Consider the following 7,414-nt stretch of genomic DNA (forward strand, 5'->3'; position numbering starts at 1 on the left):
GTATATTTATCTCATATCTATCTCATATTTCTCTATATTCATCTCATATTTCTGTATATTCCTCTCATATTTCTGCATATTTATCTCATATTTCTGTATATTTATCTCATATTTTTGTATATTTCTGTGTATTTAGCTCATATTTCTGTCATATTTCTGGATATTCACCTCATATTTCTGGATAGTTAACTCATATTTCCATATATTTATCTCATATTTCTGTATATTTCTGTCATATTTCTGTATATTTATCTCATATTTCTGTATGTTTATCTCATATTTCTGTATATTTCTCTCATATTTCTGTATATTTATCTGATATTTCCGTATATTTCTCTCATATTTCTGTATATTTATCTCATATTTCTGTATATTTATCTCATATTTCTGTATATTTCTGTCATATTTCTGTATATTTATCTCATATAACTGTATGTTTATCTCATATTTCTGTACATTTATCTCATATTTCTGTATATTTATCTCATATTTCTGTATATTTCTGTCATATTTCTGTATATTTATCTCATATAACTGTATGTTTATCTCATATTTCTGTAAATGTATCTCATATTTCTGTACATTTATCTCATATTTCTGTATATTTATCTCATATTTCTGTAAATGTATCTCATATTTCTGTACATTTATCTCATATTTCTGTATATTTATCTCATATTTCTGTATATTTATCTCATATTTCTGTATATTTAGCTGCATCTGGTGTTGTCGTCTTCATCTTCATTAGTAATGTCTTCAAACATCTTCTCTGACAAAATTAATTTCAAATTTGTGTGTATCTTCCTTGGGACAATGTCTACAAAGTTTTTTCACAATTTTGAGAAATTTAGATTTTTTTCATTTTTGACCATTTTTTTAAATAGCAAAAATGTGCCTTTCCTTGTAATGGTCCATATTTTGATGGTTTAGAACATGTAAATGGTTCCAGATATCAGTCTAGTTCCTACTGATCACTGATAGAAGTCATATCTGGACTTTGACTGAATTAGTTGAGTTCTCCTCCAGTGGAAGTCCCGCCCACTTCTATTGGCAGATTGATCTGCGTCCAGACCACAGGACTCTAAGGGTTTTTTAATTCTTAGCTTAGCAGCCATGCTGTTTAGAAAAAAAAAACTGAACCAAAAAAAAACTTAAAATAAGCATAAAACATACACAAATAACATGTCAGATCATTTTAAATATACATATGAACTCACCCACACACAGTTGAATGTCCCTTTAAACACGACATGTTGAAACTCAGAGACTTAGTTTTGTTATTTTTTCTTGTCAACAATAAGATGTTATTTTCATTTTATGTCTGTCTGATGCAGCCACAACTTTTAAACACGAAAGGCTTTTTCCACAAATATTTTATGATAATATTTGAGATTGTGCGAAAGCTGTTTACCACAGTGGCTCTACCCAGAAATAGTAACAATGGACGTTAACAGGGTCTGAGGCCAGTGTTTCATCTGGGTGGGTGGCACGACTCTGTGGGGGGGGCGGATGTGTGTGTGTGTGTGTGTGTGTGGGGGGGGGGGGGCTGGCTGGCACCGGTAATAAAATGCCTGTGTTTTGTACTCGATGTTCTCAGACACACTAATGACTTCAACTTCCCTGCAGAGTACACACACAGTACACACACAGTACACATAGTACACACACCGTACACACACAGTTCACACACAGTACACACACAGTACACACAGTACACATAGCACACACACTGTACACACACAATTCACACACAGTACTCTCACAGTACACACAGTATACATACAGTACACACACAGTACACACAGTATACACAGTACACACACAGTACACACAGTACACACACAGTACACACATAGTATACACACAGTACGCGCACAGTACACACATAGTATACACACAGTACACACACAGTACACACAGTATACACAGTACACACACAGTATGCATACAGTACACACACAGTACACACACAGTACACATGTAGTATACACACAGTACACACACAGTACACACACAGTACATACAGAGTACACACAGAGTACACACAATACATACACAGAGTACACACACATTACACACAGTACACACACAGAGTACACACACATTACACACAGTACACACACAGAGTACACACAGTACACACAGTACACACACACATTACACATAGTACACATAGTACACACACAGTACACACACAGTACACACACAGTACACACATAGTACACACAGAACACATAGTACACACACACATTACACACAGTACACATAGTACACACACAGTACACACACAGTACACACATAGTACACACAGTACGCACACACACTACACACATAGTACACACACAGTACACACAGTACACATACAGTACACACATAGTACACACACAGTACAAATAGTACACACACAGTACACACATAGTACACACACAGTACAAATAGTACACACACAGTACACACATAGTACACACACAGTACACACGCAGTTCTGATGTTTTTACTGTCAGTCAGAGGTACACGTTCATTAAGTTTGAAGAGGAAAACCAGAGCTCAGATAAATATAATGTGATGAGTTGATATTTTATCTGTTATTAAAGGTGTGTGTGTGTGTGTTCATACAATTACCTTCAACATAAATCTGACACATACATTGTTTTTCTCCCCTGCCTGTAGACCACACATATATTTAACTGTGCCGTGTCAGTGTACTTCGCAGACGTTCATCCTTCAGTCTGTTCATGTCAGTACAGATGAGAGTAAATAACACGGATCATATGAGAGACGTGACGCTTGTTTGGAGTCTGGATGCTTGATGGGGCCGTATGTTTGGTACTTGTACTCTCAGAAAATGAAAATCCCAAATACATAAATGTATGTATGCACCCAATGGGCTCCGATTAGTCATGCAAAGACTTTCCATTCAGTCATAAAAACTGCAACGTAAAACCCAAAGAAAGTGAAGTGATCAAAAGTATAAAATGGAACTAAAACATAAAGTTTGGTTCTGACTTTTAGGTGTGAAACGAAATATCTCAGACTTAAATTACATATAACAGCTAAACCTATCCACCCTATCTCCGTCCACAGTGTCACATTCACAGTATGTGATAAATCTTCATTACTTCTACTACTTACAGGTGGCGGTGGACACATTCTGTTCCCCTGCAGCCAAACGCACCTCCAGTAATTTATGGTACGACTGTAATTGAATGCAAGAACAAAAGGGAAGTCTGATTATTCTGCCTGAAGAATTCAAGACGTGCAATATATGATGACAAAGTACAAGTTAACCCATAAAGACCCAAACAGCCACCGGCAACCAGAGTATATGTATCCATTTGGATGTTCAGAGGCTCCGTAGTTACCATGGTAACACCATCATCTTCTACTACATTAATTCTTCAGTAAAACCCATGGAGTTGGATCAATGACAGTGGATGGAAATGCTTATCTATCTATCTATCTATCTATCTATCTATCTATCTATCTATCTATCTATCTATCTATCTATCTATCTATCTATCTATCTATCTATCTATCTATCTATCTATCTATCTATCTATCTATCTATCTATCTATCTATCTATCTATCTATCTATCTATCTATCGTTCTATCTATCGTTCTATCTATCGTTCTATCGTTCTATCTATCGTTCTATCTATCGTTCTATCTATCGTTCTATCGTTCTATCTATCGTTCTATCTATCGTTCTATCTATCTATCTATCGTTCTATCGTTCTATCGTTCTATCGTTCTAGAATAGTACATAAAAATAAATGAAAAATGTACGAAGTAATAAATAACATCGAAAAATAAGCAACAAAATGAACAAAAACTACCAAAGTGATGAATAAAATGTACATTTTTGTTCATTTTATTGATCACTTTGGTTGTTATATACAGTAAGTCTACAAAATAGTAAGTGACATGAACAAAATAATCTACAAAAAACACAGAATTGAAGAGACAATAATAAAATAGGCAACAAACTGAACAAAAAAATAAATAAAAGTGTCTCCTCTCCTTCACTGTGGTTCTCCCCGAGGTTTCTCCCTTTTCCCACTGGGTTTTGAGTTTTTCCTTGCCGAGAAGGAGGGTCTAAGGACGGGGGATGCCCTGGACACTACTCATTTTCTTGCTGTTCATTTGACTGTTGTTTACTCTAACTGACTCTGTAAAGCCCTTTGAGATAACCTTGTTGTGATATTGGGCTATACAAATAAAGTTGAATTGAATTGAATTGAATTGAAGACAAATAATAAAAAAAATTAGCATAATAAGGTTGAAGACACGTCTACAACACTGATTCACCAGTAAAACTCATGGAGTTGGATCAGTGACAGTGGATGGACACAGTGGGTTTTACATACATTAAATGAAATGAACAAAAATGAATAAAACCATTTACAAGAAATAATAACATGGAAAAAACAAAACAAAACAAATAAGCAAAAAAATTTACAAAAATGAAGTTGAAAAAATAAAATGAGCAACAAAATAAACAAAATCAGCCAATGTTTTCAATAAAATGAACACACTGGGTTCATATATACGTCAAATGAAATGAACAAAAATGAATAAAAACATTTACAAGAAATAATAACGTGAAAAAATAAACAAAAAATCTAATAAAAAAGAATAAAATAAGCAACAAAATGAACAAAAGCAGCCAATGTATTCAATAAAATGAACAAAAATGTATGATAAATCAACAAAATAATATGTAACGAGGACAAAGTCATCTTCGAAACACAGTCATCTTCTACAACATTGATTCACCAGTGAAACCCATGGAGTTGGATTTAATGACAGTGGATGGACACACTGGGTTTATATATCTTAAATAGTAAATAAAATCAATAAAAAGGAATGAAAAATGTACAAAATAATTAATAACATGGAAAAATGAGCAACAAAATGAACAAAAACAACCAAAGTGATCAATAAAATTAACAAAAACGTGTCATAAATCAACAAAATAAAACGTAACATGGACAAAAAAAAGCCACAAAATTGAAGAAAAAAAATAACAAAAGAGGTCACAAAATGTAGAAAAATAAACAAAATACGTAACAAAATGAAGAAACACAAATAAAATAATAAACAAAATGAATATAAAATTTACAAAATGGAGGCTCCGTAGTTACCGTGGAAACACTGTCATCTTTTACAACATTGATTCCTCAGTAAAACCCATGGAGTTGGATCAGTCACAGTGGAAGGACACGCTTAGTTTTACGTTCAATTATTGTTACCTTTGTGGAAAAACTCACTTTTTCTTCATTTTTTTTCTATTTCTGATTTAATATTCATCAACTTTTATCTGAGTGTTTATAAACATCTACATGATCAGTAAGTTAACCCTTTCATGCATACTGGTCACTCCAGTGGACAGATATTCCACAGCTGTTCTCTTGTATATTCATGGGTTTTGTTGTTTTAGTTTCATATCAGCCGACACAGTGGACACTTATGCATCATCCCAAACACTGACATTCATACAATTATTGTAACTTTGCTGCTCATGATAAACCTGATCTGCAGTTACATGTTTTAGTGTAAATCAGTTGCTAATTGTTATTAGACTGTAATTAACAGTTTTCTAAAACAAAAAGGTGTTTTTTCTTTGTTTGTTTTGTTATGTTTTGTTTTGTTTTGTTTTGTTTTGCATATCCTCCCAAGACCCAGGAATGCATTTTGTCCTCTGTAGGGGACAAAAGTTTGACAGTTTTACTTAAAAAATGTTGTGCATTACAAAGGACATTCCATTAAAAAATCAATCAATCAATAAAAATTATTTTAAAAATGTATCTGAAAAAACTGTTGCATTATCAAGTTTCAAATCAAGACAATTTTTTTTTATGAAAAAAGCTAAAACTGTCAAATTCCTGGGTCTCAGGAGGATATTATCTCCATGAAATGAGTAATAACTAACAATAGAGTATGATAAAATGTGAGAAAACATTAGCGATTTAGCAATTAGCGGCATTAAAAATGTTTTTATTTCATAGTTTTCACACAGTATATCACTTTCTGATGATGAGTTTTAAATACATGTTTCTTGTTTCAAAAATTAAACACATGGTGTCCAGCTGAGTGGACATTTTTGTGACTCCATGAAAAATAGGTTTAAAAAAAAAAAAAAAAAAATCATTTGCATTGTTTTTTTCATGCCTAAAGAGGAATAAAAACACTCAAGAAAAAAATATTGACTAAGGTTCTGATAATTCATGCATGAAAGGGTTAAATATAGAAAAATACATGATTTTCACTGAAAAATACATGGGATAATATGATAATAAATGGTGATAAATCCCTTAAGCAGAGTTAAATATAGAGAAAACACTTTATTGGAGCTGCCACATCAGCAGCTGTGGGTGTTTATGGGTTAAAGTTTGACGAACACATAAAATACACGGTGTTAAAGCGTGAAAAGGCTGGTTTTGTTGACGGTTTAGGTGACGGTTATTACGTGACAGTGTGCTGTAACCGTTTGCTTTGTTCCCACACACAGGGAAGAGTGAAAAGAAAAAGTGGGTCCTGGTGTCCTGTGATATTTGGTAATGAAAAATGTCACATAATGAAACCGAAGAAAAAATAAATAATGGCATAAGCCGGGCCTGTCACAAACATATTTCTAATAACGTCTGTGTTTATGTGTTGCCGTGTAGCGCTCTGTCCAACCTCTCCAAGGGATAAAAGTCCACTATCATTACTTTTCTAATAATGCCCTCATGGCTTCACATGTGAACAGAGCTCCAGAGCATCAATCACAGCTCAGACGCCGCCGGTGCACGAGCCGCCGCCGCCACTGCCGTGTGTGTGTGTGTGTGTGTGTGTGTGTGTGTGTGTGTGTGCATTTGTGTGGTTTCCTGTGAGTTTATTTTAGTGTTTTGGCCGTGGTGTGCAGCTCGGGGCAGTATGTGCTTATTGGACTGGTGTATTATTCATCACCTGATGGAAAGTGACAGATGACTTTCTTTATGAGTGCTTTCAACAGTATCAGTGGGTTCATTTGAACAGGTGATGAACACAGTCTGGATACTGGTTGGGTTGGGTTTTTATTATCACAGATGCTCTATGTTCCTTATTGTGTGTGCAAAACGTGTAGCGGCTAAAATTTACTTAGGGGGTCAAATGAGTGGCCATTTTTGTCAAAAAAAAAAAAAGTTGTAAGAAATGCATAGAACTGTGTTGAAATAATGCTAATACATTTGTGCACAGATTACTGATATCATTTGACAGTAGAAGCTGTATTTTAGGAAATATTGGATTTTGAATATGGTATAATAGGGTTAGGGTTAATATGGTATAATGACCCTAACACCTGGCAGGGCGGGGCATTGAAATTAACCCTTTCATGCATGAATTATGAGAGCCTTAATTAAGATTTTTTTTTCCCCGAGTGTTTTTAGA

Source organism: Sphaeramia orbicularis, chromosome 21 (assembly GCF_902148855.1).
Source record: "Sphaeramia orbicularis chromosome 21, fSphaOr1.1, whole genome shotgun sequence".
In the NCBI taxonomy this organism is placed as follows: Eukaryota; Metazoa; Chordata; class Actinopteri; order Kurtiformes; family Apogonidae; genus Sphaeramia; species Sphaeramia orbicularis.